Below are 25,666 nucleotides of genomic sequence, written 5' to 3'. Positions count from 1 at the left end.
AGCAGAGAGTTTCTGTAGCTGGTGATAGAGCAGAAAGTTACAGGTTTGAAGCATAAGGGCAATTCTACTTGAGAGAAATTATCAATTTTTGGCTTTGAAGAATAAAGGGGCCCCCTCATGAGAATTACGTGAAGCTTCTAGGAGCAGAGACTGTCTCAGGCTAGCTGATAACAAGAAAACAAGGACCTCAGTCCTACAACCGCATGGAGCTGAATTCTGCCAATAATTTGAATGAGCTTGGAAGTAGATTCTTCTCTGGTGCCTCCAGGTAAGAGACTAGCCAAGCCTCGCTGACACCTTCATTTCAGCTTTGAGAGACCTTAAACAGAGAACCTAGCCTCACCCAGATTTTTGACTTATGGCAGTGTGAGCTATTAAATGGTATTGTTTTAAGTTACCTAGTTTGTAATAATTTCTTATGCAGCAGTAGAAAATGAATATATCTAGTGTGCGTTAATGCACTTCCCTTCTAAGAAAACAAACAAAAAAAAATAAGTACAGGGTATAAGATATGAATTAGTATACTTCATAAAGATCTGAGTTCCTTGACAGATTTTCCTTAGACTTCTAACTCGTTCTCTCTACCTTCCTTCTGAAGTCTGACACTGTGTCTACGCAGACCCATATAGGTTCTATCCATTCTCACCTCCTCACATCCATATCTCCCCTTTCCATCTCACTTCCAAACTGGAACTGATGGGGTTCACATTGGAGCTGGGTAATCTGTGGATTCTATTTAAAACAATTAATCTTTATTTATTCTTGAGAGAGGGAGAGGGAGAGAGAGAGAGAGAGAGAGAGGCAGTATGAGTGGAGGAGGGAAAGAGACAGAGGGAGACACAGAATCCTAAACAGCCTCCAGGCTCCCAGCTATCAGCACAGAGCCTGCAGGGCTCAAACTCACAAAGCATGAGATCATGACCTGACTGAGCCACCAGGCACCACCCACTGTGGATTCTATTTAAAAAGAACCCTAGTATGAGCCCCTCTCTACTAATCTCCATTCTCTATCATGAACAGAAATATATCATATCTATAATTGTTTACAGATTCCCAGACCATCGGTGTGTCTTTCTTTCTTATTATCATATATAATTTATGCCTCTTTTATATGTCAAAAGTCCTGCCTCAGCATCAACATTCTTTTAAAAAATTTTTTTTAAATGTTTATTTATTTTTGAGACAGAGACAGAGCATAAACAGGGGAGGGGCAGAGAGAGAGAGGGAGACACAGAATCTGAAATAGGCTCCAGGCTGTCAGCACAGAGCCCGACACGGGGCTCGAACCCACGAACTGTGAGCTCATGACCTGATTCGAAGTCAGACGCTTAACCAACTGAACCACCCAGGCACCCCTCAGCATCAAAATTCTTTAAGTGTGTCACACTAAAAGCTTTAAAAGCCTTCTCAAGAATGGCGAAGACTGAGATGCAGTGGAAGACTGGTACATCTTAGACAATATAGAAGTAGGGGATATTAGGTCTACAAAACTAGAATTTTTTTTTCTGATTAAGAAGTGTTATATATATCATTTCACAGATTTCTTCTTAGTATGCCTAGGAGTTTATTCATCCATCAGACTGTTGAGTTTCTACTTTATGTAATGGAATAAAAAGATGAATTAGACTGTAACCCTACGGATGTTCATAGTTTAATGGAGGAAGTAAGGATGTAAATGAGTACCTAATAAATAACAAAGATATGTACAAAGTGCTATGTTCATACTAAACTTGGCCTGGGGAATCAAGGAAGGGTTTCACAGAGAAAGCATCTTAAGTCTGAAATGTTTAGAAGGCCTTTGACAGAGAAATGAAAGAAGGACCTTCGAGGCATTGAGAATAATACGTTCAGAAACGTGAAAAAACATAACACATTCAGCAAGTATTGTGGGGGTGACTGGAACAGAGTAAGTATATGGAGGAGGCCAGGTGGCAGGGGTGGTAGGAGTGGTGGTGGTTAGGTCCTGAAAGGTGAGTGGGGTCAGATTATGATGGTTCCTACATGATTTATTAGGAGTTTGGACATTAATCTATAGGTTAATGGGAGCCAGTGTAGAGTATTAAGCAAATGAGGTGTATGAGCAGATAGAAGTTTTAGAGACCCAGAAATAGTGGCAGAGTTGAAGAGGAGCAGTGTAAATGGATGGACGCAAGGAAACAAGTGAATGGGTTAGGTTAGAACTGTTACGGGAAAAGAGAAGGATTAAAGAAATAATTTAGAGCCAGAAAGAAAAGGATTTGATCTTTCTGGATCTTCTGAATAATCCAAATAAGAAATCAAGAATAACTTCTAAGTTTGTATTACAAGAGTCTAGCTTCATGAAGATGCCATTAATATAATGAGGAACTCAGAAAGATGTTTGTATATAGAGGGTGTGTGGAAAAATGAGTTTTTGTGTGTGTGTGTGCATGTTCAATTTAAGATGTTTGTAGGACCTTGTGTGATAGGATTTTGTGCCTCCCAGAAGACATTTTCTGGGGATAAGACCTTGGTGGTCATCAGTGTATATGGGATGTGTGAAGAGATGTATGTAGATGATATCATTATAGACTGAAGTTCTCAAGGTCAGAAACCATGTTTTCTTTATATTCCACAAGACCTAGGACAAGGTAAGTTTTCAATAAATGCTTATTGAATAAATAAACTCACTACTTCCAACCTTTTGTTTGACCTTATGTGATGTGCCTCAGTGCACTAAAAAAAATCTATAAAAAGTGAAGTTGAGACTTGCTGGATCATTAACTATAAAGGCAGGTATTCGAACTGTCAAAATATCTAATCCAAACCTTAAGACCTAAGGAGAGTGTTTTTTCTCTTTTCCTGAATCATCGATAAGCCCTAATTGACCATATAATTGCCACTTAATCACACTGGTTTTTATTGTGCAAACCTACCTCATGATTAAAGTGCTGAAAATTATATTAGAAAGCATGTCAGCATTTCAAATGCATGTCTATATTTCAACTACGATATATTTTTCTCATATAAAACTCATGTTTTATGTCCATTTATTTCATCTTTTCTTTTTTCCCCAGCTCTCTTAAAGAGTAATCCTTGTTCATCTTCTCCCTTACTGACATATATGCAGAAGCTATGAATGTATTTTTCTTTAGGTAATTTTGTGACTGAATAAAAAGTCATGTATTTTCATGAGATAAACACAAAATCAAACGGGTGTAGAGAGAGAAGCAATGGATATGCCTTATGTAACTATGCTTCATTTGAGTGATATTTGATATTTCTTGTTCATATTACTAAATGTATATTTTTAAAAGAATTATTCCTCATAATTCCTTGATGAACCATATCTTACATAAATATGTAAACATTTTACAAATTTTAGTAAAGAAATAGAAGGAAAGTCTTATTAAAACTCTTATTGAGATGAGTGAGGCTGTTAAAATTTGTATATGTATCTATGGGAGAATAAAAAATTAGTTGTTAGAGTGACATTTATTCCTGTTTTAATTTTTTTGATAAGGGTATAGAGAACACTCATTTAAAATAAAAGCTGATGAAAAAATTGAATTATAGTGGTAGTCTTCATTTCTTTAAATTCAATCAGAGATATAAGCAAAAAAAAAATCATATATTTGACAACTGTTCTTGCATTTGGGGTTGCAGAAGCTTTCTCACTCCAGGGTGAATGCATCATAGTAATAACAAGATGGGTTAGAAGTAGGCCTTTCTTTTGCAAAGGGAGAAAAAAGCCATCGTGAAAGGGGAGGCAGAAAAGAGAAACTTGTGGTCTGTGGGAGTATTCAGGATATCATTTTTATTTATTTATATTTGTTTATTTATTGTTATTTTTGAGAGCAAGAGAGCACGTGCGTGTGCACATGAGTTGGGGAGCTGCAGAGAGAGAAGGGGACAGAGGATCTAAAGCGGACTCTGTGCTGACATCAGAGACCCTGAAGGGGGCTTGAACTCATGAACCATGAGATTATGACCTGAGCTGAAGTCTGATACCTGATCCACTGAGGTACCCTAGGATATCAATTTTAAGAAAGAGTACATACGTAAGATGTGGATCTTGAAACTGATTCTTTCAAAACTATTTGTGTTTACTGAGACTCTTGGAAAGTTTTTATGTACACCCAGTGATACCCATTCTCCATTCTCCCATTAAGGTTGTTGCTTTAGTATAATGCAAAGGGGTGACTACTTTTGACGAGGTGAAATGGATGGTGGCAGTCAAGAATGAGTTTGCAGTGAAGGATGAATGGCACTTTGATTGATAACGTAGAGGGAAAATATTCAAGGCAAAGGATACAGCCTGAGAAAAAGTGTATCAGTTGCTGCTCTGTGGAGAATAATAAAAACTCAAACATTTAATGTAAAATCCCAAATCACGTATGATTTGGTTTGAAAGGTCAGTCGAGACCAATGGGGAAGCATAGCAGGATTCTAAGCAGAAGAGGGACATTATTAGCTATATTTTGGAAAAATAATTGAGAAAAATAAAGATAATTAGTTGTGGTGTGGAAGAAGTATAACTGGAAGAAGGGAGAAAGTTGAGTTAAAATATGTGGGTTAATGTAACAGTGAAATTTCAAGTTTGGTCGGTGTACTACATTGAACAGTGTTCTGCCAAAATTCATGTCCAACTGGAACCTCAGAATGTGACCTTACTTGAAAATAAGATCTTTATAAATGTAAGTAGCTAAGTGAAGATGAAGTCATACTGGAGTTGGGTGGGCCTTTAATCTAATGACTGGTGTCTTTATTGGAAGGCCAAGTGAAGACAGGGAGGAGACACAGAGGGAGAACACCATGTGACAATGGAGGTAGAAATTGGAGTGATGTATCCACAAGTCAAGAAACACCACAGACTGCTGGCAACCAGCAGAGGCTGGGATAGGGATGTGGACCAGATTCTCCCTCGGGCTTTCAGAAGGACCAAACTTGCAGGCACCTTGATTTCAGGCTTCTAGCCTCTAGAACTGTGAGAGGATAAATTTCTGTTGTTTGAAGCCACTCAGTTTATGGTAATTTGTTGTGACAAATTTGTTGTGACAAATGTGACAAAGTTAGTTAGCAAACTGGATGACTGTGATGCCATGTAACTCAGATGGAGGCATAAGTTGTAAGATAACTGTAAATGCACTCAATTCAGTATACGTTAAACTTGAAGTGTGAATGAAGAATCAAGGTCTTTTTAAAATATATGTATAGCAGGCAGTTGAGAATTTGTGTCTGGAATTCAAACAGGGAGGACTGAGCTGGATGGAGATGTTGAACTAAGATCACCTTTCTAGAGGCTATGGTGGGAATTATATAGTGGATGAGATTGCTGGTAAGAGCCTGCATAGAACAAGAAAAGATTGGGAGGTCAAACCTTGTAATTTGCTGACATTTAAGGAGTAGCGTAAGATAAGGAATTGAGAAGTAGCAATTAGAGAGGTAGATCTGAGACAGAAAAATGTCACAAAAATCAGGAAACTAAGAGTTTGGAAAAGAAGATCAGTCATGTCTCATGCTGCACACAAACTGTGCAAATTTTGTCATTTTTGTCTTGACAAGTATTTTGTAAAAAAGTACAAAGACTCTGTTCTCGAAGTGATATTTTGAATTTCCATTCATTATTTCCTGAACTCAGTTAAAAGTGGTATTTATTCCCTTTAGTAAAATCTTGAATAAACTTTGGCTTTTGCAAACTTTATCTGATTCTTATTAATGCTTAAGTAAGAATTAAATTCCTTTTTTCGTTAAAGACTTAATGCTTTTTAAAAATTCAAGTTGATCAAAGTCCTTTAAAATCTCCTATTCAAGATATGTTGAATAACAGACAGGGATTGGACAAAGAATATTATATTCCTATTTGGGAAAACTTTGAGGGGAGAGAGGAGCAGGTCTTTTTTGTTTGTTGTGTTTTCTCAATAATTAATGATAAATTCAGACAGTTGTTCTCAAAGGTTACATTTAAAGAAAAGAAACCTGCTTTGAATAAGTGGAAATTTTTGTAGGCATAAATTTCTGAAAGAAAATACTTGAAATTAGTACAAAATTCTGATTCTTACCAATGTATCTGGTGGTTGACCATAAAACCTACAAATTTTAAGGAAATATGGACTAGTGTAGTTGTAACTCAACCAAGCCTCACTTGGTTTCCCTCTCATATTCACCTCTAAATGCTGTGAAGATTTTGAGTTGTTTATCACATTTTGCTTGTGCATATGGTATAGTTTGTACACATTAGTTTGTACAAATGGAAATGTACATATGGATATTATGATGCAGTTTCCTAACCTAAATTCTTGATCTGTCTAGAATGTGCTACAATGCATTTGTGATTCCAGAACTTGTTTCTGAACTCTGGCCAGCAGTTCACTCTCTAGATTTTTCCTTCTGTTAATCTATAAGTGTTGGAGGTTGTGTCCAAGATATTTATTGCTATTGTTATTGAATCACATTGTAATGGCCTACAAATGTAGCGGTGCCTAACTTTGTTAATAGTTAAACAACATTTTAAGACTAAAGGAACAAAAAAGTTATAAAAATAGTGTCACATAGGTTACAAATTTATAACCTAAGACCCATATGTACACATCAACATACATACACACCTACTAATAGCAATCCTTCCCAAATCTTAGCCCAATTGGAAAGAGAATGAATATACATATAAATATACAAATATAAAATAATCATAATACTAATATGTTTCATGTCAATAGACATTAAATTCTCTAATGATGTCAGGTATTTTTTGAGATTAAGGTGAACAACAGCTATGTTTTTTATCATTTTTTTCCATATAGTAGCAGCCTGCAAGAGTCAAACTATCTGCTCACAAAATGTTCCTGTAAATTGGTGCATTTTGAGTGTCTCGTTCATTTATTTAACAGATATTTATAGCACTTACTTTGCATGAGGAAAGATAACATGTTCTATATTGACTTTGAAGAATCTTAAAAAACATTTTTTTAAAGTTATATCTTGCCCAATGTGGGGCTCAGACTCATGACCCTGAGATCAAGAGTCACATGCTCTACTGACTGAACCAGCCAGGCTCCCTGACTTTGAAGATTTCTTAGTTAATAGTCCTTTCTTTCATTTTACATATGTCATTATGTTTATTCTTACTTATTAGGCTCTTCTGAGTAAATTTCTGGGGTTTTTAAATTTAAAAACTGACTGATTAGAATGCACCATGGACTGAAACATGTATCCCACCCCCCGTAATTTATACATTGATGCCCTATCCCCACTGTGACTGTATTTGGAGATAGGGTCCTTAGGAAGGTAATTAAGGTAGAATGGAGTCATAAGGTTTAGTCCTTAATCCAATAGGATTGGTGTCCTTAGAAGAAGAGGAAGGGACACCATAGGGTTCTCTCTGTGTGCATGCACAGAAGAAAGGCATCTAATGTTAGAACATAGCAAGAAGGCAGCCATCTTTAAGCCAGGAAGAGAGGTTTAACCAGAAACCCTGACAGCACTTTGATGTGGATTTCCAGTTTCTACAACTGAGAGAAAACAAATTTCTGTTGTTTAAGCCACTCAGTTTGTGGTATTTTGTTATGGCAGCCTGAGCAGACTATTACAGAATGTATACAGGTCTAGAAAAAAAAGGGTAAAGCTATTTTAAGAAGCAGATGAAAAAGTAAATCAAGATAATAGGCTGAATGCCATAAATCTCTAAAAACGACAAAAGAAAAGATTTAAAAAATGTATAGTACCAGAAAACAAATAGGAAACTTCTAGTCAGAAAACAAGGAATTTGAGAAATTTCTTAAAGACAGAAAGCTCATATGTTAACTTGTTTAATTCTCCCAAATTATGACATGCTTAGAACAGCGCTGCTCTTGTTATTACTAATGAAGAAAAACACTGCCAAAAACACTCACAGAAGATATTGTTGCAAAATGAGAGAGGGTTTTGGGGGGATCTGGGTGGCTCAGTTGGTTAAGCATCTGACTTTTGATCTCAGCTATGGTCATGATCTCACAGTTTGTGAGATGGAGCCCTATGTTGGGTTCTGTGCTGGCAGAATGGAGCCTGCTTGGAATTCTCTCTCTCCATCTTTCTCTGCCCTTCCTCCCCTCTCAAAATAAATAAACTAAAAAAAAAGTGACAGAGGTTCTGGAAGTGTTTTACCTTTTTTGGGGGGAGTGGACGTCAGGGGGCCTTAAGGGGGCCATGGCCAATCGTTGGGATGATTACACAGAGTAGTGAAGTAGGTTACTTTCTTTCTCACTTAACCTTCACTGAGTGGATAGAAGCAGGAGCCATTGCCTCCAGGATGTTGCAGTGAGATGGGTTTTGGGCTGGAAAAGCAGGGCTGTCTCCTAGGTGACTGGTAAGAATCAGAATAAATGGGGGGCCCTATGACCAGACGATGAGTTAGTGTTACACTTATTGGCAATGTGTTCTTTCCCACAATCACCATACAAAGAATATAATAAATGGAACAGAATCTACAGCAATGGTTTACCACATGGTGGGGTGAGGTGAGGAGGTGGAATAAGAGGGAGTTCAGTGGAAATGATTTTCCCCACGTGCAGGCAGTAAAGGGAGGCATTGTCTGTAGCCAGTTTAATAAAAGCTATAAATAACTGAAAGTTGGTCTCTTTTTTAATCATCACTGTGTGCTGATAATTCTGAACAATGTTGATAATAAAATACTTCTACAGCCTCAAGGTAGACCACTCAGTGCTCCTTTTTAAATGTTTACTTATTTTGAGAGAGAGTGTGTGAGCATGAGTGGAGGAGGGATGGAGAGAGAGGGAGAGAGAATCCCAAGCAGGCTCCACACTCAGTGCAGAGCCCAATGAGGGGCTCCATTTCACCACCAGGAAATCACAACCTGAGCCGATATCAAGAGTCAGATGCTCAACCGACTGAGCTACCCAGACTCCCTATTGTTCCCGTTTTGTACACCACTGATCTACACAAGTTATGGGGAATTTCAAGTACAAAGACGATCACATAAGCCAAGAATTACCAAACAATCGTGCAACATCAACATTATCAGAAACACTAATGTAAACAAACAGAAAAACTAATACCCGAGGAAATGAACAAAACAGACAATAATTAAAAATAGAGTTACAAGAGGATATCTATTTTATATTAATCAGAATAGGTTATTGTGAAAGAGAATCAATTCGAAACTTGGAGATAAAAAGTTTGATCATTTGAAAAACAAAAATAAAAACAACAATAAAAATGAAGAAAGATACTATAGAGAAATCTTATTTCACAATTGAAGAAATATGCAAGCCTTCAGATTCAAAAAGGCCACCAAATGCAAGTGAGATGAATACTAGAAAACTCAAACTTAGCACACCAATATAAATCTCAGAACACTAAAATTAAAGAGAAACGTGTTAAGAGCTTCTAGAGGTGGAAAAAAAAATCCCTATAAATAAAGGAGCATTAGATCGGCACCAGATTTCTCACTGACACTACTGGATACTAGAAACTAATAAAGCAGCATCTCAAAATTTCTAAGGGAAAATGAATTTTCCTTGAACCCCACCTGCCAAACCCTATATAAAATCAGCTCTTCACTTTGTTCAGGGAGACTTTACCTTCCAAGTACAGCTCTGCCTGGCTTAGCAAGCAACAAATTCAATTTTTGTGTCAGGTGTTACATGGTGGCCTCTTCCTTTGACACTAGGAATATAATTTAAAAGGTAAAAGGGTTTAAAAAGACGAAACAGATGAAGGAGTTGGGATTTTAGTTAGCAGAGAATGTAGAGCTCTGGCAAAATCTATATTGAGAAATTCAGTTTAGGCCTTGAAGCTAAAGTAGATTCTACAATCTTTTCCTGAATCTAAATTTGGGAACCACATGCTGAAGAGAAATATGCTATTTCTGTAGGTCAGATTGTGGGTCTACTTATCCACCTACCCACCTTGAGTGGAAATATTCCCTAAGAAGAAATCCATGCCCAGATGGGTTTACTGCCTAGGAGAGGGAAAAACCCTAGAGAAAGGGTGAGGGCCTGGTTTCTTGCCTTCAAGGCACAGGAATCCCAATCACTACTAAAACACAGCAGATCAATGTTTTGGGTTCTAACTACATTAGCAATTTCTCTGGCTATGAGTAAACTGGGAATGAGACAGTGAACAGCAAGAAGCAGATGTGACAAAGGGAATGTGGAACTATTTTAACTCCCCTAAACAAATGCCAATTACCCTGAGGCAGATTTGTCATTGCCTTGGCAGCAGTATGTGTGGCTGTGGCCTGGAGACAGAAACAGAATCTTATGATTCAGAGCAGAGATTGGCTTCTTTCAAACAGATGCCAATGGAAATAAATGTATGTGGAAAACTCTTCACAGGAAGGGGTTCCATTTGGATTAATTCAATAATTTAAATGTGAAGAGAGGCAATCTGTAGAAAAGGGAAACCAAGACTGTCTGAGTTGATGAAGCAAAATCACAGGAGATCCTTACAGAAACCAGATATAGCACGTAAGGAAATTACACTAGGAAAGGGAGGAGAAGTCAGTGCTTATGATAAGCACTTAGAGTCAGATCACAGTTCTGCACAATGGGAACAGGACTGCTGAATAGAAGTCTAAACTCCGATGGCCTGTATGTGATTGTGGTCAGCTTCTAGAGTCCTAGAGAACCAAGCTCCCAGTCCCTGCCCATCTAGAAATTAGGAGTTTCAGTTTCTGATGGGGCAAAATTCTTGAGTAGATTCTTCCTTAAGAGTGAGTGCATAGTAAATGGTTAGCAGGGATACATTTCCTTGACTGGAAAATATTTGCACAGATTCTTTTCTGTGAAAGCCTAGAGAGACATCATGTATATTCCAGCTAGATAATTAACAGTGTCTAATAAAGAAATAATGGCAAATGAATATTCAGTTTGATGTTGAGATAAAGGAGAGGGCAATGCATATATTTAAGGGATACTCTGAGTGCCAAATTCATGGCTTCTTTTCCTTCTTCTAAATGTTGGGAAGAGAGAGAAAAATGATCTGAAGCACTGAAGAGTCAAATTAAACCTATTAAAGAAGTTGGCTAGGCACGTGGGTAAAATTTAAATAATTCTGGCTTTTAAACTACTAAAAGGAAGGATGAAGTGTCTGTTAGAAGTAGGTTAGTAAAAAGCAAGATGAGTGGCACCTGGGTGGCTCGGTTGGCTGAGCGTCAGACTTTGGCTCAGGTCATGGTCTCACAGTTTGTGCGCTGGAGCCCCAGGTTGGGCTCTGCGCTGATAGCACGGAGCCTGCTTGGATCCTGTCTCCCTCTCTCTCTGCCCTTCACCTGCTCTTGTGTGCATGCACGCTCTGTCTCAAAAATAAATAAACGTTAAAAAAAAGCAAGATGAAATTACAAGTTGCCGATAACTGCTGAAATTCGGTGAGAGAATAGTGCTAGTAGCTTGGCTCTGCACTGAAACTTTCCTTAAGATAGAAGCAGACCATAATAGCTTTCCTTCTCTGTTAGTAATTATATTTTCATAAAGAAATCTGTGCTGACTGGGACACTCCCATAGTTTTGATTGCTGTCAGTTATCTACTTCTGGGGACAGACTGTAGGACATTTATGCCATTATGAAAAACACACCAACTGACTTTTGACAAAACAGCAAAAGCAATTCTAAGGAGGAAGGATAGCCGCTTTGACACATATGGTGCTAGAGTAACTGGACATCTAAGGCAAAAAAGTGAACTTTAACCTAAACCTCATACTTCATACAAAAATTAACTCAAAATGGATCATAAGTTTAAGTGTAAAACAAAATAGTATAAAATTTTTTAGAAAGAGTGAAAGAAAATCTTCTGGGTCTGGGGCTAAGCAAAGAGTTCTTAAATTTGATACCAAAAGCATAATCTACAAAAGGAAAAACTGAAAAATTATACCTAATCAAAATTAAAAACATTTGCTCTATTAAAAGATCCTATTAGGAGGATGAAAAGATACGCAACACCACGGGAGAAAATATTTTCAAACAACATATCCAACAAAGATCTAGTACCTAGAATATATAAACAACACTACAGCTTAGCGGCAAAAATTTAAAACAATTTGATTATAAAGGGAGCAAAAGACATGAACAGTCATTTCATGGATGAGGATATGCAAATGGCAAATGAGCTCATGAAAAGATGTATAGTGTCACTGGCCATTAGGAAATGCTAATTAAAAGCATAATAAAATATTACTGCATCAATCAGAATGGCTAAAATAAAAAATGGTGACACCACCAAATGCTGGCAAAGATATGAAGAAACTGGATCACTCATACTTTGCTGGTTAGGATGCAAAATGGTACAGACACTCTGGAAAACAGTTTGGCAGTTTCTTATAAAACTAAACATGTAATTATTGTATGATCCAATTATCACATGATATGTTGGACATTTATCCCAGAGAACTAAGAAGCTGTGTTCACACAAAAACCTGTTCACAGATGTTCATAGGAGCTTTGTTATTAATAACCCAATATTGGAACCAACTCAGATGTCCTTCAGTGACTAAACTGTAGTTCAGCCATATAATGGAATACTACTCAGAAAAAATTTTAAAAAAGGAATGATTAATGATGCACACAACTAGAATGAATCTCTAGGAAATTATATGACTTAAAAGTCAATAGCCAGAGGTTAAATACCATTTGTGATTCCATTTATATGATATTCTTAAAATGACAAAATTGTAGAGATGGAGAACACATTAGTGATTGTCAGGAAGCAGGGAGGGGCTAAAGAATGGGATAGGGAGTGAGATGCATGTGGTTATAAAAGGGCAATAGGAAAGATCCTTGATGGAACTATTTTGTATTTTGACGGTGGTAATATGAATTTACACACACAATAAAATTACATAAAACACACACACACACACAAATACACAAATGAATACAAATAAAACTGGGGAAATCTGAATAAGATCAGTGGATTATAACTCAATATCCTGGTTGTAGCACTGTACTATATATACCCTTGTAAGATATTACCATTGGTTAAAGGATATGTGGGAGCTTTCTATATAATTTCTTACAATTGAATATAAACCTATGAGTATCCCAAATTAAAAAAAAAAAAACCCTACCATCATTAACCTGAAAAACACCATTATACCTATTAAGTTCAGCATACTGAGGTAGAAATATGGCATCCTACAACCTTGCTATTCAAAAGACTGGTCTGCAGACCTGTAGTATCAGCATCCCTGAGAGCTTGTCAGAAATGCAGAGTATCAGGCCTTGCCCTATATCTTTTAAAACAGAATTTGCATTTTGACAAGCTCTTCAGATCATTTGTATGGGCATTAAAATTTGAGAAACACTGTTCCATTAAAATTGAACTTGCAAGCTTAAATCTGTAAAATGTTGGTAGGAACTACACTTTTTCCTTGGCTTAAGTCCCTTTTTTCTCTTCTTGAAGGAAGGGTAGAAAGTTCTCATTTTTCTTGAATGCTAGCTGTGTCAATATCACACATGATTCTTACAAAACTCAATGAGGTGGGCTTTATTATATCTCTTTCAGATGAACTGAAAACCTGTCTGATTGAAAAGTCATGCATGAAAATAGGTGATGGAAGGTTATAAACAAATTATGACAAAGCTATACAAGAGGAAACTGGAACTAATTAGAACTCAATGTTTTCTGATCTTTAAAAGGTGAGTATTTTGATTTTAAAAAAGCCAAACTAGTCTGACAGTGCATATCTTCTCTTAAGAAGTAGAGAATATCAGAGTACATGTAGCACAACTGAGTGAGAATCTAGTCATTTGGGTCCTACTTTAGTAATATGTGTTGGAAGGTGAATTTGTTAAAATTGAATGACATTAACTTAAACTCAGTTTGCTCACATGCAAGGTAAAGCTAATATTTTGTACAGGATAAAATTATAATAAAAGATGGAAAAACACTTGAATCTTCAAGAGGAAAATGGGGAAAGCCAAGAACACCATATGGCACTATAACATAAATTTTCAAGCCTTTTCGGAGAGGCAGGCCACTCTCCTGATGAACATTATCATCAAATTTTATGGTCAAAAGTACTTACCATGTCTTGTGCAAATAATTTGTATAGTCTGTCACATACTGTATTACACTGAATATTCAATTTGAAGAACCTAGTTTCTGAAGGGCATAACAGCACATAGTGGTAAAACTTACTCATAAATCATATGGGCATGGTTGAGGGAGCTCACTATTTGATCTGTCTATAGTCAGTACAGATCTTGAATGTGCATCACAGATTTTTATGTAAATCAGAGACATCAATAGTCACATAAATTTGCATTTACAACTTGATTTCTGTTAGTGAATGTGACAGAATCATCCTATCTGCTACAAGCAAACTGAAAAAGTAAAGTAAAAGACATTATTACTTTAAAATATTGCAGAGACCCTATGGCTCTGTTCTCTGTTCTTTTTAATTTGATATTTGAGAAGGAGAGGTAATAATTAGAAGAATTATGAATGTATCCTTATGGAAACAGAAATTTATGTTTGGCTTTCTAGAAATAACCTGGACACAGACGATTCTGCAATTAATAAGTGGCTGGGATTATTAAGGTTCCTGCTACCTGGAATACCTTAAATTTGTTACTCAGGTGACATTTGTCATAAAGCCTTTAAGTATGGTGATGTTGGAAGCAAAAGAATACACCACCATAGCTGGGGATAGGTATATTTCTGTTATGAACAGTAAATATTTACTTGCATGTAGGGGAAATTCAAGTTTTGTGGGGCTGGAAGCTTTTATAATTTATAGGGATCTTTTAAAGAAAAAAGAATAAAAAATATGACTTCTAATTTCAACACAGAGTCTTTAATTGAAGGACTCTGAAACAGGCTTCTTAGCTCCACAGTAAATTCACCTCTTTACATATTACAGATGTGCACAAAACAGTCCAATGTTTTAAAAGTCACCATCCAGAGGTACCACTTACTACCCAGTTGGATGTACATAATAAAAAAAAGTAGAAAATAAGTGTTGGCAAGGTTGTGGAGAAATAGAACCCTTATGCTTTGTACGTTATTGGGAATATAAGGTGGTTCAGGGGTTTGGAAAACACTCTGGCAGTTCCCCAAAAAGTTAACTACAGAATTATTATATGATCCTACAGTTCCACTCTTAGGTATATACCTGAAATAATGGAAAGCAGGTATTTAAACAAGTTCATGTATAAGCTATTTACAATAGTCCAAAGGTGTAAACAGCCAAAATGTCCATCAGTGGATGAATGGATAAACAAATATAGTATATACATACAACAGAATATTATTCACCCATAAAAAAGGAAGTACTGATACATGCCACAACATGGGTGAACCTTGAAAATATTATGCTAAGTGAAAGAAGCCAGTCACAAAAAGTCACATATTGCATGATTTCATTTAGATGAAATATCCAGAATAGATGAAGTTACAGAGACAGAACACTGATTGGTGGATGCTAGGAGCTTGTAAAAGGAGTGAATGGGGAGAAACTGTTTAATGGGTAAAAGATTTTACTTCAGTGATAGAAATGTTTTGGGAGTAGATAGAGACAGCAGTTGAATAACATTGCAAATGTACTAAATGCTTCTAAGTTGTTCACTTTAAAATGGTTAATTTTATGTTATGTGGATTAATTTCACTTTAATCAATTATTTTTTTAAAAAACCCCACCATCTATTCATTTACTCAATTAGTAATTAATTATTACTAACATTACAATATTAAATTATAGTGTGCCAAATTCCAAGGAGAAGTTTTTATGGAGTACCTGTTATGAGACAGGTACCTGAATGTACTAAGAAAGTAAGTCATATTACTTGTTCTTAATAATTTATTATCAAAATTTAAAAAACCTTATGAATGTTAATGCATTTACAGAATTGTGTGATATTCACAGTGAGTGATAAGGAAGGACTTGTCAGATAAGGCTTCAAAAAGCAAATAGGTTTGAGATTATGGTGATGGGTGTGTGGGTTTAAATAATGGAGGAAAGTATGGCAGTAAAAAAGGGAGCAGGGACATGGGGATAGGAATGAGTATGTGTCTCATGGGAGTTAAAGAGAGGACCAGTAGAGAAATGTTTTGGTTGATATTTGGATATAAAGTTGGGAAGTTATAATGAGGTCAGATAGTAGACTTGGTGGCCCAAAAGAAGGCAGGTGAAAGGGCATATTAGTAGAAGAAACAGTGTGAGCAAAGGTATAGAGGTGGGAACTATCAAGTTATGTGTTGAATATGCTCCCGTAGGGGTTTCTTGACTTAAGGTTCATGGACTACCTAACAGTTCTTATACTTGTTTCAGAAATTCCATGAACCTCTGAAATTGCTGCATTTTTTAAAATGTGCATACACATTTTTTTCAAGAAAATGTCTGTATATGTTTAGCAGATTTTCAAAGGGTAACACCTCACCTGTTAAGATATAGCAAAGTTCACATATTGCTGGGAGAACATAGCTAGAAAATACTATTATTATTTTTGCATCTTAGGAACTCTTGCTCTTCATAGAACCAGATGCTTAGCTTTGGGTATGAAATATGAAAGGAAATGTCTTATTTACGAATCAATATTTAAGGTAATTTTTATCTAAAAAAAAAAAGAAAGCATGGTATCCTAACCAAATAGAGCAATTCCACTAGAATATGAGTGATTTGTACTTGTGGCTAAAAACAAGGCAGTTTGTGGTGTGCCTGGAAGGGGAGCATGGTTTTGCTTCAACAAATACACAAACAACTCTTCCTTTTTACCACTGTTAGAATTATGAATGAGAGACTGTGGTGGAAATACAGGCATTCCTGATGGCCTTAGAAGCAGTAAGAAGCAAAATGAAGTAATTTGATTAGAGCAGCACCTTGACCATTTCTAATGGATTAAAGAGGTATAACAGATCTTTTAGGGGTCATGCTGTATAACATTCCACTCTAAGAAAGAAGTCTCTACATCTACCTCATCCAGAAAGGATGGTCATTTGATCTCTCTTTGAACTTCCTCAAGTATAGTAATTCTCATCGCAAGCAGCCCATTTCACATATGAATTGTTTTCATAATTAGGATTTAAGTAAAAAATGTATAAATTTTATTAATTTTTCCAAATGACTTTATTTTTTAGAGGAGCTCTAGGTTTAGAGGCAAACTGAACAGAAAGAACAGAGAGCTTCTCCCATATATCTACACCGACCCCACCAAAGATTCCTTTATTAGTGTGCATTAACATTCGTGTGGTACATTTGCTACAATTGATAAATGAATAGTTATTATTAACTGAAGTCCACAGTTCACATTAGGATTTTCTTTTTGTGTTATACAGTTCTGTGGGTTTTGACAAATGTATAATGACATGAAACCACCATTATAGTATCAAACAGAATAGGTTCATTGTCTTCCATGTGCCACCTATTCATCCCTCCCTTCTTCTCCCGAACATTTGGCGACCACTGATCTTTTTTAAGATATCTATAGTTTGCTTTCTAGAATGTTATATAGTTGGAATTATACAGTCTGTAGTGGTTTTCAGACTGGCTTCTTTTACTTAGCGATACGCATTAAAGTTTTCTCTATGTTTTTTTGTGGCTTGATATCTTCTTCCAATCACGGAATAATATTCAATTGTGTAGATACACATAGTTTATTTTTCCATTCATCTGTTGAAAGACATTTTCGTTGCTTCCAATTTTTGGCAGTTATGAATAAAGCTACCACAAATATCTGTGTGCAGGATTTTGTGTGGATGTAAGGTTTCAACTCATTTGAGTAAATACTTAGGAGTGTGCTTGCTGGATTATACGGTCAGAGTATGATTAGCTTCGTAAGAAACTTCCGTACGTTCTTCCATAGTGCCTGTACCATTTTGTAGTCCTGTCAGCAGTGATTGAGAGTTCCTGTTGCTTTACATCCTTGCAAGCACTGGTGTTGTCAGTATCTTGAATTCTAGCCATTCAAAAGATGTATAGTGGTATCTCTTTGTTGTTTTTGTTTCCATTTCCCAATGACAGATGATGTTAGGCATATGCTTACTTTCCATCTGTATATCTTATTTGGTGAGGTGTCTGCTCAGATCTTTTATTTCCCCCCTTTTTTGTTTTAGATAATGGGGTTGTTTGTTTTGTTGTTATTGAGGTTTAGGAGTTCTTTCTATATTTTGCATCATATTTTTTATCAGATATGTGTCTGGAAATATTTTCTTCCAGATGTGTCTTGTCTTTTCATTCTCTTAACTGGGAAAATTTTATTGTGAACTAAAGTAAGGCAAATTTCATACACTGACCCTCAATTTATTTTCTGAAACTACACAGACACATATAACCCCTCTTCCATACAGTAGACAAATATATCTGAAGACAATAATAATTTACTTCCCATTAGGAGTCTTAATTTGCTGGGATACCATGTTATTGAGGATTTTTTTATGTGGCATGATATTGAGACCCCGTCATCATCATTGTAGGTGCCTTTCTTGGGAAGCACTCCATTTTGTCATAATTCCTTTTAAGAAGTGATGCCAAGAAGCAAACAGAATAGATATGTTTTGATTAACACAGATAGAGTGGTACTACACATTCTGTTATTATGTTACTGTTATTATTGCTTTTGTTTTAAAATAGTTACATCCCAATATTGACTCATATTGAGTCTTTTTCCTCAACTGAGTCTCCCAGAAATTTCTATGTGGCTCTCTCTCAATCTGTATTCCAGTGATTTAATATTTTAACCTTGTATTTGGAACTCTACATCTCTTTCTGGCACATTTAAAAATATCTGATTGCACTTCATAATTTAAAAAGTTTTCACCATTTTTTTGGTTATTGAAGAATAGTTGACATAAAATGTTATACTAGTTTCAGGTGTACAACATAGTGATTTGACAATTCTCTATAGTACTCAGTGCTCACCACAATTAGTGTAGTCACCATCTGTCATCATACAATATTATTGACTATATTCCCTATGCTGTAATTTTCTCATCCCATTTGCCTCCTACAACCCCATGAATAAGGCTGCTCAAATGTAATTATCCTCCTTTTCAGTGAGGACATTGAGGTTCTAGCAAATTAAGAGATTTGTCCAAGTCTAAAAGAACAGTAAGTGGAAGAATTAAGAATAGAATCAGGTTCTTTTAGTGTCATTTGTTAGTGCCATTAATCTATTATTCCAATCTATTATTCTTTTTACCCCATCACAAATATATTAGCTTTCTTATCTTGTTTTATTTATAGATATGGGACTTCTATCATCTATGGCTTTATCCTAGTAACTCAAAAAAACGTTGAGTTGCACAATATAAAATATAGAGTCTGTAGTTATCTCAATAGTGATCAAGTTCACACTGGTTTGTTTATTACATTTTGGTAGGTATTTTTTTCAGCTTTGAATTCACTGAGCACATCTTTACATCTTATTTAAAAAGATACAATAAGAGATAGTCAAATTATTTTCTAAAATGTGGTTAACTGGACTTCTTTATTACACTCCTCATTTGCTGTGTAGAGTCCACCATTTTATTTTCTAAGTGCTCAAAAATCATGTTTAACAATTCACTTGGGAGTTCTGCCAGAGATTAACATAAAACTACAGTTTCCAAATTCTACACCATACGCCTCTTTGAAGATTAATAATTTTCTCATTTTTATATAGTACACCCAAAAAATTTGCAAATGAAGATTGTTCTAAATGTTATTTGTTATTTAGATGTTCCTGGGAAACTAAATATAAATATCATTTTCATCAGGGAAAAGTGACACTTCTGAATCTACCTGGATGTGAGTATTATTATGACCTTATAATCAAGGATAAGTAATTCTTTTTAATGTGTAGAATAGGGAGCATATTTCAAACTTGTACTGGGTGACACCTTTGGGGCACAGACATCTTTACACAAAGAGAGAAAACAATTGCCTATTGTTTGTTTCCTTTGCTCCATTCCCTCCCACACACTTCCCCCTATGCTTGATGACAGTCAAAATTTCTTAATAGGGGAAAAACTTTCCACTCCACAATTAGAATTAGGCTTGACTTGCTTTTTGGAGAGGTGCTGCATAAAGTTAGATATAAATTACCAAGCAAATTCATAGAAAAAGATCAGACTTATGGTTACCAGAGGCAGGGGGGTAGAGCATGAGGGAGGGGGAGTTGGAGTTAGGTAGTCAAAAAGTACAAACTTCCAGTTATGAGATAAATAATTACTAAGGATGAAATATACAACATGATGACTATAGCTAATACTGATGTATAATATATAGGAAATTTGTTGGGGCACCTGGGTGGCTGAGTCAGTTAAGCATTGGACTCCTGATTTCAGCTCAGGTCATGATCTCATGTTTTAGATCATGAGTTTGAGTCCTGCATCAGCTCTACACTGAGCCTGCTTGGGATTCTCTCTCCTTCTCTCTCTGCCCCTCGGCCTTGTGCTCTGTCTCTCCAAACAAATAAATAAACTTAAAAAAATATATAGGAAAGTTGTTAAGAGAATAGATCCTGAGTTCTCATCACAAGGGGACATTTTTTTCTATTCTTTTTATTGTATCTGTATGAGATGATGGATGTTAATTAAACCTATTGTAATCATTTCACAATGTATGCAAATCAGACCACCATACTGTACACTTTAGACTTATATAGTGATATATGTCAACTATTTCTCAATAAAACTGGAAAAAACTACAAAGCTTGTTTTATTTCCTCAAGTAGATTTAGATGATGGAGTAGGGATGTAGATGATGGAGGGGGTTGAAGGTTAGTGGAGAGGGGTAGGGTTTTAGAGAAGGAGGACTAAGAGCTTGGGATTTTCAATGTGGGACAGATGAAGAGGGTGAAAATAATTTAGAAAGCACTAAAAGAGCAATCCCTATTAAAATAACACCAGCATTCTTCACAGAGCTGGAACAAACAATCCTAAAATTTGTATGGAACCAGAAAATACCCCGAATAGCCAAAGCAATCTTGAAAAACAAAACCAAAGCTGGAGGCATCATAATCCCAGACTTCAAGTTGTATTACAAAGCTGTAATCATCAAGACAGTATGGTATTAGCACAAAAACACTCAGATCAATGGAACAGAATAGAGAACCCAGAAATGAACCCACAAACGTATGGCCAACTAATCTTTGACAAAGCAGGAAAGAATATCCAATAGAATAAATGCACCCCAATGTTTATAGCAGTGCTATTGACAATAGTCAAAGTATGGAAAGAGCCCAAATATGCATCAATGGCTGACAATTCATATTGTTGACACATATTGTATATGGCTGAAAGCCATATATATACAATATATACATTGTATATATGTAAATAAGATGTGGTACATATATACAATGGAGTATTACTTGGTAATCAAAAAAATGAAATCTTGCCATTTGCAACTATGTGGATGGAACTAGAGGGTATTATGCTAAGTGAAATTAGTCAGTCAGAGAAAGACAAATATCATATGACTTCACTCATATGAGGAATTTAAGATACAAAATAGATGAACATAAGGGAATGGAAGCAAAAATAATATAAAAACAGGGAGAGGGACAAAACATAAGAGACTCTTAAATATGGAGAACAAACAGAGGGTTGCTGGAGGGGTGTGGGCGGGGGAATGGGCTAAATGGTTAAGGGGCATAGAGGAATCTATCCTGAAATCATTGTTGCACTAATGCTAATTAACTTGGATGTAAATTTAAAAATAAATTAATTAAAAAAAACAAAAAAGGATGGCTACCAACAACAGAAAAGAAATAAAGTCATTTTCAATTACAAAAAAAAAAAAAAGAAAAAAAGGAAAGCCCTAAAAAAGTGAAGTCAAGGCCCTCTGTGGGCTATGATGCTACATGTTAACTACTTCACAGTTTAACACTGGATCAATCTAGACCACAGCAAGTGTACAATTAAGGCAATGAAAATAGTTTGTCATTGGAAATACTGCCCTCTTCTCTCCTTTTCTTCTCTGGAACTTTCTCATTCTGGACTCCCCTTGTCCCACTCTCCTACCCTGCTAAATGGTCCTTATTTACTGGCCCCTCATCTACTTGGGCATATAATTTACTGTCCTAGGTGCTGGTTTTATTTTACTCAGCTAGTACTGGTTTTCTTAAAATTAGTAATAAATGACAAGGGAGGTGATCATTTGGCTACACCTTTACTTTTGAAGGTTAGTGAAGCAGAATGCCTTCCCAATTTATTTTTCTTCTGAAAGCATAAGTTTTAACTTACTCTCAATTTGAATATCTTTCCTACTCCATCTATTGCACCTTAGTATCATATTAGAAGTTATAACAGATTTAAAAAATCATCTTATATTGGTGTGATGATTAATGATTTACTTGTAAGTTAATTGGCTCTTATTTTACAAGTAAACAACAGAATTAAGACTACTAGATGTCAAAATATTACATATGAGTACCATTTTTGATGGACCATTTATTAATATTTATGGATTCTTGTTGAATATTATATATGATGCTGACAGGAAACATAATGCCCTCACTTCCATAATAATCAATAAAAGGAAAAACTACTAAGAGCTTTCAAGTCTTTTCATTGTTTGAAAACTGCAGTGAGTTTGGATACAAGTTTAATTTCCCATATTTTCAAATCTCATTGTGTTAAATCTCTTTTGCTAAATTTGTAAGGTTGTTCGAGTTTTTCTGTTTCTTGGGTTTTTTGTACAATGCCTTTCCTCCCTCACTTCCTTTCTTCCTCCCTCCCTCCCTCGTTCCTTCTGTCATTCCTCCCTTCCCTTTTCCTTTCAATCCCCCCAAAAAAGCCCAATAAAATAGCAAGACATTCACACACAAAATTTTTTGACATGTTCAAATTTCTTGTTTTTGTGATACATTAGTTATAAATTTTTATTTTAACTTCAAAAAAAGGAGGCCTAAGCATTTCCATAACTAATTACTACATAATAAGAGCAATATTCTATTTTTAGATGTTCATTTATTGAAAGAGAGAGAGAGAGAGAGAGAGAGAGAGTGAGAGTGGTAGAGGCAGAGAGAGAGATAATCCCAAGCAGGCTCCATGCTCAGCACAGAGCATGATGCCGGGCTTGTTTCCACGACCATGAGATCATGACCTGAACTGAAATCAAGAGTCAAACGCTTAAGTGGCTGCACCAGGCACCCCAAGAGCAATATTCTATATATTCTATGAGAATCAATCAATCAATCAATCAATCTAAAGATATATATCATCTTGGAAATTATTAAAGTATGTTGTTTGCCACTTTCAAACACTTATATACTCAGCACCATTTAATTGACCATATGGAAATTTACCACTAGGGAATTTCCTTGAATAAGTATTTTTAGCTAGTTGTATTTAAAAGCTAAGCATAGTAAAAATTCTGGAAATTTTTCTTAATGTAGGACTTATGATCTTATGCTATTTTCTATTTACAAAAAAAAATCTCCCCACTACAATTAACAAGATTAAGTTGTTTACATTCTAATTCATTTAAATTTTGGGATGAGCACTAGGTGTTGTATGGAAACCAATTTGTCAATAAATTTCATATATATATAAAAAAAATTTTTTTTAACATTTATTTATTTTTGAGACAGAAAGAGAGCGTGAGCAGGGAAGGGGCAGAGAGAGAGGGACACACAGAATCTGAAGCAGGCTCCAGGCTCTGAGCGGTCAGCACAGAGGCTGACACGGGGCTCAAACTCACAAACTGTGAGATCATGACCTGAGCCAAAGTCGAATGCCCAACTGACTGAGCCACCCAGGTGTCCCTCTAATTCTTTTTCTCTCCCCACCTCCAATACCTTCAGTAGAGCCTCAAAGTAGATGGACTGGTAGCCTAAAAGTAAAGGAGTGTTTTGGGATATTTCCAAATCTGGATTATTAGCTTCTGTCATTTTCAGTGTAATTTAAAATATAAAAAAATATTGCAAATATTGAATCCTAGGCTCTACTAAAATCCATACCTCTTCAGCCTGGAAGGAATGCTTCATTTTTTTTATACTTTGAAAATCTATGAAAATGATTTTTTCCCCTATTTTACTAGCTATGAACTAGAGATTATCTAAATCAAAGTTTATGTACAGAGTATTTATTCCTTTTATATTTTAGATTCAGATGTTCATTGGATATAGAAAAATCTCTGGCAAGCATAAGGAAACAGAGTACAGATTGGAACTTCAAATTTTCAAGTTAAAATATGTCAACATTGGTAATATTACAGAATCCACGAGATTTCATTGCTTTCAATGTTGAAGCATTTCCTGAAATACGCATAGGGCTCTAACACTAAGAATAATCCATAATTTTTATGAATTGGGGTGCAGAAAGCAAGCTTTGAAGGACATCTCAGAAGTCTCCTAATCCAATTCTACTTAAACAAGAATTCTATCTACATTGTGTCTAGACATACAATTTTTCAGTCTTTCAGGATAGATCCTCTGTGGAGTTCTTGAGTAATTTAAAAGATTGGAAAAATAAGACCACAGTGTAATAGTGTATTATCTAAAATATCTCTCTTACTGGCCAAACACAGTCATGCCATTTCATGGTAGATTAAAAAAAAATTCAATAGATTATTAGCTGGGAATGGTCACTCTTTTGTTATATATTTTGCAGTTCAAGACTTTAAATTATTTTTTAATTATTAAAAATGACTATAGTCATCATTGAGGACTCAGAAAACAGAAAAATGAAGAAAGAAAACAACTGGCATTTTAGGTATACTAGGCAAAGAAAATCATTAACATTTTGGTGTATTCTTTAAGTTTTTGTTCTATATACGTGTTGAAAATATATTTAAGATTAGGTGATATGCACAAATCTCTATTCTCCTTTTTCTTATTAATAATGAAACATTTTTAAAATTAGAATTTCCTTGTAAACATTTTACTGGTTATATAATAACCACATTTAATGTATATACTGTAAAATGCTTCCTAATCTTTTTTCATATCATGGCATACTAGAACATGAATATTTTTAAGATACTCTGAGGTGACCAGATGAAGCTTGAGGCCAGTGGCAACTGCCCTGGGGGTCTGGCCATGTAGACAGACCCTGTTACCTTTGAGGATTGAGAAAATCACTGATTCTGTAATCCCGTCTGCAGTGTGGTAGAAGTCATCAGTGGTGCAATTGGTAAGGCTCTTCTGTATTGTTCTATCATTGAACATTTAAGATGCTTATACATTTTGTATTATTACAGATAATCTTGCAATATGATCTTTGACCATGAAGCAGTTTTACCCATTTAAGGATATTTCCTTAAAGTAAATTCTCAAAAATGGCAGCACTGAATATTTTTGGGTATGGCTATTTCTAAGAATTCTGATACATGTCGATTGTTTTTCTAAAGATGCACCATAAAACTTTGAGAATGTCTATTTTATCCTCTCGTTTCCACATTGGAAATTCATTTAAAAACATTTATGCTAATTTGGTAATGTTTTATATACATATACATATATATATGTATTTTTTGTTTATTTAACATAAGGAAGTTTTAATTTTGGTTTAGTTGAATTACCACAGTTTCCTTTGTCATTTTCCAGCTTAGAGAGTTTTCCATATATTTAATAAAGATTAACTTGAATTTTTGAAAATTAATTTTGTTTGAAGTTTCATTTGTCTGAAATCTATTTAGCTCCTTGGTCTGATAGGAGGATCTAAACACACCTCCCTTTTCTCCAAATAGTTCACCACCTAACACAATTCTTTGAATGATCTTTCATTTTCTTGTGATTTATGATATCATTTTCATTTTCCTTTTACTATATTATTCTTTTTCTATTAATCA

General features: G+C 35.4%; 1 protein-coding gene across 1 annotated transcript in view; it reads right to left on the bottom strand.

Annotated features, from left to right (window-relative positions):
- CNGB3 (cyclic nucleotide gated channel subunit beta 3) overlaps positions 1–25,666 on the bottom strand; it is a 148,217-nt gene that overhangs the window by 91,735 nt on the left and 30,816 nt on the right. The gene's annotated exons all lie outside the window — the stretch shown is intronic.

This window comes from Lynx canadensis, chromosome F2 (assembly GCF_007474595.2).
Source record: "Lynx canadensis isolate LIC74 chromosome F2, mLynCan4.pri.v2, whole genome shotgun sequence".
Classification (NCBI taxonomy): Eukaryota; Metazoa; Chordata; class Mammalia; order Carnivora; family Felidae; genus Lynx; species Lynx canadensis.
This window is presented reverse-complemented; position numbering and strand designations above follow the sequence as displayed.